Source organism: Zootermopsis nevadensis, unplaced genomic scaffold (genome assembly GCF_977971745.1).
Source record: "Zootermopsis nevadensis isolate Lab colony 2312 unplaced genomic scaffold, Znev_1.0 Znev_ptg000211l, whole genome shotgun sequence".
NCBI classification, from domain to species: Eukaryota; Metazoa; Arthropoda; class Insecta; order Blattodea; family Termopsidae; genus Zootermopsis; species Zootermopsis nevadensis.
In genome coordinates this window covers 16,283-25,313 of record NW_028259342.1, presented here as the reverse complement: position 1 = coordinate 25,313, position 9,031 = coordinate 16,283, and the positions used below count along the sequence as shown (strand labels likewise).

At 36.2% G+C, this 9,031-nt stretch overlaps 1 pseudogene; it reads right to left on the bottom strand.

The window, feature by feature from the left end:
* Nucleotides 1-64: 64 nt before the first annotated feature.
* On the bottom strand, nucleotides 65-8,807 carry LOC147870708 (X-linked retinitis pigmentosa GTPase regulator-like; annotated as a pseudogene).
* Nucleotides 8,808-9,031: the final 224 nt, after the last annotated feature.

Sequence of the window (9,031 nt, the reverse complement as noted above, 5' to 3'; positions counted from 1 at the left end):
TAACTGCATTAAAAATGTTAAAATGATGTGTGTTTATGCTCAGGCAGACGTTTCTATTTTACTATCAAAGACCCATAAATAAAGATACTTGACCTTTATTCTCCTCTGATTTCATTTTTACATCACTGTTGTCCTCTTGATTACCACCATTATCACAGTTACTTCTGTCACCTTCACTTTTACATATCATCAGTACTTTTTATTTCATCATTGACATCTGAATTTTCAGTAACACCCATTGACTTTGAAATAACTTCCTAAAATAAATAATTAAGACCAAATTAAATAAGAACTGTAAATTCAATATACTGTGTACATCTGCACTTGTACGTACTTACTAAACCCACTGTTATGGAGGAAAGCACAGACAGAGCTTTGCAATACAGTGAAACATCAACAGACACAGCTGCATGAACGACATTACTCTTTTAAGAAATGCATGTCCTTGTACACTTTAACCTTTAAAGGCCAAAAGGTACATCATGTCCCATAACACAAATTTGTAAGAGGCCAAATGAGACAATGACGTCCTTTTAATTGTTAAAAGCTTTACGTACTTAGATAAATAGACAACTCATGTACCCGTGCATGCACGCACACACAGAGAGACAATTAATTCTGGTCTCCCCAAAACCATACATGAGAATGATGACAGCTACCACAAAATGTACCACAATCAGATTATTATGGCAGGAATAATTTAAATTTTTCAAATAACGTACCTTTTTACCATTTTTAGGTTTGGCAGACTTTGCTGACATTTCATCATCAATATCATCATCCGCACCACTGCTCTCCTTCCTTCCTGACAAAGCAGACTTCACTTCAAGATCTCTTTCTATCACCATCTCATCCACACGACTACTTAGATCTTCTTGGAAGGATCGAATTGATTCTGTATTGTTATTGGGACTTTGAACTGGAATATGTTGCAAAGGTGGTAATGTATTCCAATTATTGATGGGCCAGACTGAATTCTCCTAAAATTATTAGAAGCTACATTTGCAACTGGTGGTCACTACAAAACAAAATGTGCCAAGGCTCAAAGAGGACTGCCCACTGAACTGGAACATGAGGAATGCTACTTGCATTCAGATACTAACGATTGTAATAATGTCTCTTGAATTTCCAATTCAAACTGAATGGACACTCTGCTAGTCTCACAAAAACGTTACATTCATAGCGATTCATGTGACTGAGGAAATTAGAAGAAATGTTATTAGTGAAACACAAATAAATAAATAAATAAGCCCCTTTTTCAATAGTCACATGTTCTAAATATGGCTCACTGCCTAGCTCTGGTTTAAGTCAAACAAAAATACTCTGAGAAAGAAAACAATGAATTACCTCACTTTCAGATTCAAGTGAATGACTGATGAGGTCTAATCCATTTTCATCATCTTGCCTTGCACTGGCTAAGACCATTGCGTGGCATCCACCACAAGCAACCTACACACAATAAAACAACATTTCACGCTCGGCAATTAATTTTATAATATGAACCTTTACAAACCTTAAAAATGTAAGAAATATATATATATATATATAATTTATTTATTTAATAAACTTGAAACACTTCTTTATTTACCAAAGCTTTAAACAAATCTTTTGTTGTATCAAAACTGTAAGACCATGGGTACAGCTACCTGTATCAATGATTGCCATAACCATTACTACTCCAACTTCCATGAATTCAAATTTCCTGTTCAATTTAAAAGAAGACAATAACTCATAGTGCATAGGTTCTCAATACGAGGACCTCCAATGTATTTTGTATGGCCTGCATACATTTTTCTAAGACCTGTGTCAAAGTGTGTAATGGAAAACACATCCCTGAGATCAGAGATCATCATGTAATCAGTATTTGGCGTTATCCATTGCTGTGACCAGTTGTTCAGCAACATGAGATGGGATGGCCTATTGGTCTATCATGGGCCAGCAGTTTTCCTCTACTAGAACACTGCCCCCTACCAGGTCATCAATGCCTGACATTACACCAGAATCTCCTGTGGATTTCGGTCTTCACTTTGGTGAGGACATGAATCAGTGCTACACTGCTATCAAGATTCACTGATTTTTATTCTTTCCTGCCTCATTTTCGAATGCATGTAAATTATTTATAATGAAGTACAGTGGCCTGAGCCACATCGGTCCTTGGGCCTACCACGTACTCGCCCCAAAACAAGGCCTAAAAGCTGGGAGTTCTGTATGTGTGTTGTCACCAAGCCTCTGATAAATGTGGGCGCAATTCAAAACAATGTATGTTTATAAGTTGTCAAGGCCATTGTCTGGGGCAAGTACACAGTATGGTCATGAACCAACATGTCTGAGGCCACTATACTTTAATGTGAATAATATGCATGAATATACAAATGAAATGAAAGGACGAGGCCGAGTTCTACAATCCGGATCACAGCCCTAAGCAGGAAACGCAACAACTAATGGAACAGCTAAGGGCCAAATTCCAAACTGCAATTCAGGCACTACAAGACGAACTCCTCAGCACTCACTTGCCAGACCTTCTCCAACAATTTCATTCTCAATATAGGCAAACATAAGAAATTACTCCATGGGATGACTACTAGAAGGCCTGCTTCAAAGTCCACCTCTCCCTCTAGACACTGTGCCCAAAATCTTCAAGCTCCCACATGAAGTCAAGAGAATCACCTCACTGATCACCATCAACAAATCACAATTCCATCCCAACCCACTTCTGCCAAATCCCACCAAACCACCATAAAATCCATCACCATCCAATAATGATTCCATCACTGTCCCATCCATTCCCATCACCACGTCACCCATTCCATCAGGAAACCATAAAAATCCTATCCCAACACATTATCATACCACCAAGAACACTCCATCACCAATACCATACCATCCCATAAACAAACCACCATCACCAACACATTCTATTGCAATTCCATACCATCACAATCAATCTCAATCACCATTCCAACACTCTCACATCACCACTTCACCACCCTATCATTATCATAACTGGCTGACATGGAGCTGCCTGGGTTGTATCACATCACCGTCAGAGCCCTTCAGAATAGACAGAGCTGTCTGTTAAGGCATTCAATGAGGCACCTACTTAACCATTGCATCTGGCTGGTATGGAGGCCCTATTATCGCATCTATGTTACCATCATAATGGGCTGGCACTGAAGCATGAATATGGCCATTGTAATGTCGCTGTATACAGAACTCTACATAGTCATTATAGTGGGCCTATATCGAATTTATAAGGGGTTCATATGCAGGTGTACATATCACAATGATATGGGGTTGTTATAAAACCGTCTGTACAGCCATTATAACCAATTGGTTTAGAGGTCTTTACACAGTCATTAAACTGGGCTGGTACGGGGGCATCTGTATTAACCAACGTATTATTGCTGAGACAGATGGTACAAAATGATGATGGTGATGCTAATGAAATGAGGTAGTGATGGGATGGTGATGGTAGGATTTGAGGTTTTCATGGTGATGAGTACAAAGATGGCCCTACTCTGGGTTGTCTGGTAGAAATTTATCAATGTTTCAGAGGTCCTTGCCCTCGTGATGGAGGTAGCAAGGACCTCTGAACCACACAGCACTACAACCCTGAAGACAGCCATCTTCAAGCTAGTAATGGTTGGGATGCTTTTTAGTGATGAAAACTTGCGAGTAGTACATGTAAATTGCAACAGAAATAAACTGGATAGTGAATGATTACTCAAGGAAAAGCAGCATTACATAGCTCAGCACTCAAGAATCTGCATCACTTTAATGACAGATCATCAAAAACCTTTAGACAGGCACATAAACCCATTTATCATTGTCAAAAACTGTCATAAAGATTTGATAAATTTTACTCATTTATGACCTTGTAGCCCGCAAGTGTGAACATGGTCCTTGGTCTCAAAAATGTTTATTGTGCAGAAACAATCTTCAAGTATGTGCATCCACACATTCTTACTTTCTGAACTGTGTATCCCTTGAACTTAGTAACTTTAAATGGAATCAACTGATTGTCGTTGTCTTGTTCACTACAAAGTTTCCCATGTCGACCTTCCCCGCATGTATACAGGCTGCCTGCATCTAAAAGATTAAAACACATTACAGCAGACTCTCAATTGTGTGAGTAAACAGATGATAGGAGAGGAAGGAAGAACAAAAAAATTATATTTTCTACTGACCGATTCACTCTAGTGACATGCATGCACACAACCAAATCACAATTTCAATTATACGTACAAGCCTACTAAAAACCACAAAGGTTTAAAACAGATTTTTACTGTGTACATAACTGAACAAGAAAACGTTTTAATATAAAAAAAAAGTGACTGCTCACACCACAGAATTTTATATGTACATTTACCTTGAAACAGTTTAACATCACATTTTAAACTTTCGAAGTAAAAAGACAAATGATTACTTTTTATGTAAACAACATAAGTGACAACGTATAAATGGCCAAAACATTCATGGCAATAAATAATATTTAAATTGTACAAAATAAAGTTGTAACTGGTGGTTTAGCATTGAGCTGATTTACCCGATACAAAGGTATGAACCGCAAAACCAATTGTAAGTTACATTAAAATACAGTATTTCTCTTCATGTTAAGTGAACATTGTGTCATGTTCTTATAGAGACTTCTGACAATTTCAATGCAACCTGTAGCAATTTGGTCCAATCCCTTTACTTCCAAAGCTTAGTATTAACATCAAAAAGAATGAATGCAGAGACAATAGATACTGGTGGATGAGCGAGACAAAACTCTTAACATGGCAATGTCATAGGAAGAAGCACAATGTTCATAAAATCAATTTAATTAATGTATGAACGGTCTGCAAAGAAGCAATGTCCCACCTGTTATAAATGCTGTATGGCTTTCACCACATGCCACATCTCTGATCACACAACCTTCTAAACTTGTGACCCTTGTTGGCAGTACACTTTGAGGAACATCTACTCCGAGACCCAGCTGACCATTAAAGTTATTGCCAAATGCAAACACCTCACCACCAGCTGGAAATTGATAATATACTTAGCTTCATGATTCACGACTCTTACACCAATCTGTAACTACAAAACACTTTGTATTCAATTAAACCAATCCAGAGGCAATAAATTTCAAACCCTATCACGTGGTTCAATCATTATTTTGTTTGTAAATGAACTATCAAACCTGTTTATATTTTGGCACCCCATGATCACTATGTTATTTCTTGAACATTTTCATCCATCACCTACAAAAACCACTTGTACTCAAGTGCACCATTTAGATGTGCACACGTCCACAGTCACTTGTTACAAAGAGAGAATTTTATCTCAACTACATTTCTCTACAAAGAATCAACAAACTCTTGAAGCCAAAGTGAGCAGCATCAACCTCACCCGTCAATGCAACCGTGTGATATCCACCACAGAAAACAGATTTTACTGGAATTCCAAGCGTCACTTTCTGAGGAGAGGTAATGTTTGGTAAGGCTGTCGGGCAGTCCTAACTTTCCTGATTCACTTTCTCCACATGTGTATAAAGTGCTGCTTGCTGAAGACATCAAAGATCTCCTAGTACGGAAATAACTGACAAAAAATAAAATAATTATGTTCATATTTTCAGCTTCCATTACATCATTTATGCTACTAACAGACAAGTACGCCATTCAGTAATGTAAAAGTTTATGTAAGGTGAGAATATTCACTTCTAAAAAGTAAGGAATCAGAATTATTTAAAAAAGTTCCTGCTTTCAATTTTTTTGGAAGCTGGTGGAAGAAGTCAGTTACATTCTTGATACTAGCGATCAAACAAATTTACACGCTCAGTTCATCAAGAAACTACCTCTGATTGATCCTAAAGGTTCACTAGTACATTCACAACAGCCCATTGCTGGATCCTATCCTGAGCAAGTTAAATCCAGTCCACAACCTCACACCCTATTTCCATTTGCAAACAGGGACATCAAGCTCTTGAGAGCTACGACAGACTGTCACGTGAATCCCCGATGTTCAGGGCAGAAACCAATCCATGCTCACATGACTAAGACTTCATTACAATTTCCCATAAACTACTATTACTATTACCATATATGGAATGAGATATTACATAAGCTAAACTCTCTACGACTTTCCCTGTTGGAAACTTTCCATAACAAGACTTGAATTCAAACATCTTTGAATGCATTTCAATACTTCATTATGTGCCATATGCAATATCAGATTGACATAAAATATATTGCTTTTGCACGTCTAGAAAACTGTACTTTAAATTCAGTAATTTTTTGAAAAAGTTTGTATATATGCACTTCTTTGACTCATTTATACAAAATTCTATAATTTCTATTACTCAAAGATTCCAACACACCTGTAACAAATGCTGTGTGATAATATCCAAAACTGATGTGAACAATCTGCTGGTCAAAAGGCATTAAAACAGGACTCAAAACACTATCATTTGTTTCTGGGAGCCCAAGCTGACCACCTGAATTGCTACCCCAAACATAAACATGTCCACAAGCTGTAAAAAACAATGTCAAAAACTGGCATCAGCAGTTATAATATTATGAAACAGTACAAATCCTGGCAGAAGTACAATTATTGTGACAAAATACATAAATTTTCTTGATTGCAAATAAAAATGAAACCTTACTATCTTAACATTTTACTTACCTTTTTACCAACCACCAATGGTTGGACAGAAGTTACCTCTTTTGAAGACTTAACAGACATAATTTACCATGAACAGAGGCATCAAAGAAAGAATAAATTGTGACATTTCTAACTTATTTCCACTAAAACTTGTTAAAATTTAGTCAACACAACAGAATTCTAGTTTTGTTGATGTTATATTTACACATTACAGTTTATAACATAACATGAATACAACTGCAAATAAGGTACAGAATGTTGTCGTTGTTTCTGTTACTATGGTAGCAGCAGCAGGTTTTATTTTCTTTTTGAGAAAAACTTTCACTGTATAGAGTTTATACTAAATTTGTCAGCTCTAAGTTTCATACTGTCTCAAGTTTGTAAGCGTTTATTTCAAACATGACTTGTAGAAATTTTTATAATCTTTACACAAAATTTCAGATTCTTACCTCCAATTCTATCAATGAGAAAGGTGATGAAAATTTTCACAAAGACAACATTCTACAAAGGAAATTACCTTAACAAAGGTGCATATTTTATGACACACCATTTCAGGGCCCTATACTACACTACTGTTGCTCTCACATCTAAAATTTGTGTCTGTCATGTTGCTACCACTGATTGTAGGAACGTCCATAAAATTAAAAAGAAAAAAGGGGAGAAAAGAGAAAGAGGCCAAAATATTCAAAAAAGAAGGGAAGAAAGACAACATTGTAATCTCAGAAGCCCACTACTTTCCTTAAAAAAAGGAAATTATTATAACAAAAACTGTAAAATAATAACCACTCATTTAAGACATAAAGAAACATGAAAGTGCACCAAATGAAATCCTACCTGTGAGTGCAGCAGAAGAAATGCATCCTGCTGACAGCCGAATCATTTCATCACGTACACCCAAAACTCTTGTCGGTGCTGAACGATCGGCTACGTCAACAACACCCAACTGTCCGTCACTGTTGCTCCCCCATGAAAATATTTCACCTGAATCTTAGTTATAAAAAAGAGAGTCAGGAAAAATATTTAAATGCATGAACTGACATTTATACAGAATTTGTAGTTTGAGTCCTGGATAGTCTTCACCCGACCACAGACGCAAACACATCACAAAACACAACTTTGACTACAGAACGACTGATCTAAAACATAAAAAACGACGAAGAGTAAAAATAAACAACCTACAAAATGAAAACTACAAAACAAACAAATCAATGATAGTTGCATTATAAAATATACATTAGTTTTAAAGATAAAAATAACGATAAGAACCTGATGATGATACGGTAGTATCGAAACATGTTGTGAAATAAAATAATGAGCGCTAAAATTGTAACATCGTAATAGCGATGAAGAGCGCCAAATTTTAAGTTTTTAAATTTTAACTTTAATAACACCAATTTTAACAACTAAGTTTTGTGTATAGACGGAAATAAGAAATATATATATTATACAGAAATTAAGTTACAAGGTGAAGAGACAAAACTTTTACGTGCACACTGTACTCTTAGAGAAATGTATCACCTCCACCTTCAGATCCTCAAATCTCACAACTTAAGACGTTTATAAACCTTTAAAAAATCAAGTCAAACTTTATTTCACCATTTGTTCACATACAAAGGCTTAATTAATGCAGCACAAACAAACTAACCTGTACTGAGCAATGTGTGTGCTCTTCCACATGCAACATGAGTAGCCTTTTCTGGCTTCAAACCTAAAAATTAATGCACACACAAATATTAGGCATTAAGTAATAATTACATTTTCACGCATAAACACAAAATTACATTTCCAGGAGAGTTAACCTTTTTCATACTATAATAGGTGCTTAAATCCCCAAACTAAAGGCCGCCAGTGCAATGCATTGACAGCTGGCACAAGGTCAATAAAAGTTAAATATGGAATCACAGAGCATCCTCCAAATTACCCATAATTTAAACAGTTGTAAATAAAATGGTTCTGCAATATAATCTGAGAAAGACTGGGTCAGTCTTTCATTACAGATGCTGTAATACAGGTGTAATATTTTCAGTAAAACATTTCAATTCAGTGCAGGCAATGATGCACTTACTCTTCACACAGCTTGGCTTCACAGTAACATTCTTATGACCGAGACCAAGTTGTCCATAATCGTTATTCCCAAACACAGACACTCTTCCTTTCTCTGGAATTCAAACAAAATTCTACAAATATTCATCAGTCACACATCATTAATAAAACTTCCAAGTCAAATACTATATGAAATAAAAATAGCACCTCTAATAGTATTCTTAGTGTCTCTGGGGCATATCTATATTCATGTATATTGCCAGCCTGCTAATGGACCATATACTGAGCCAGTTCAATCCAGTCAACATCCTCAGTTTCTTTAAAATCCATTTTAATATTATCATCT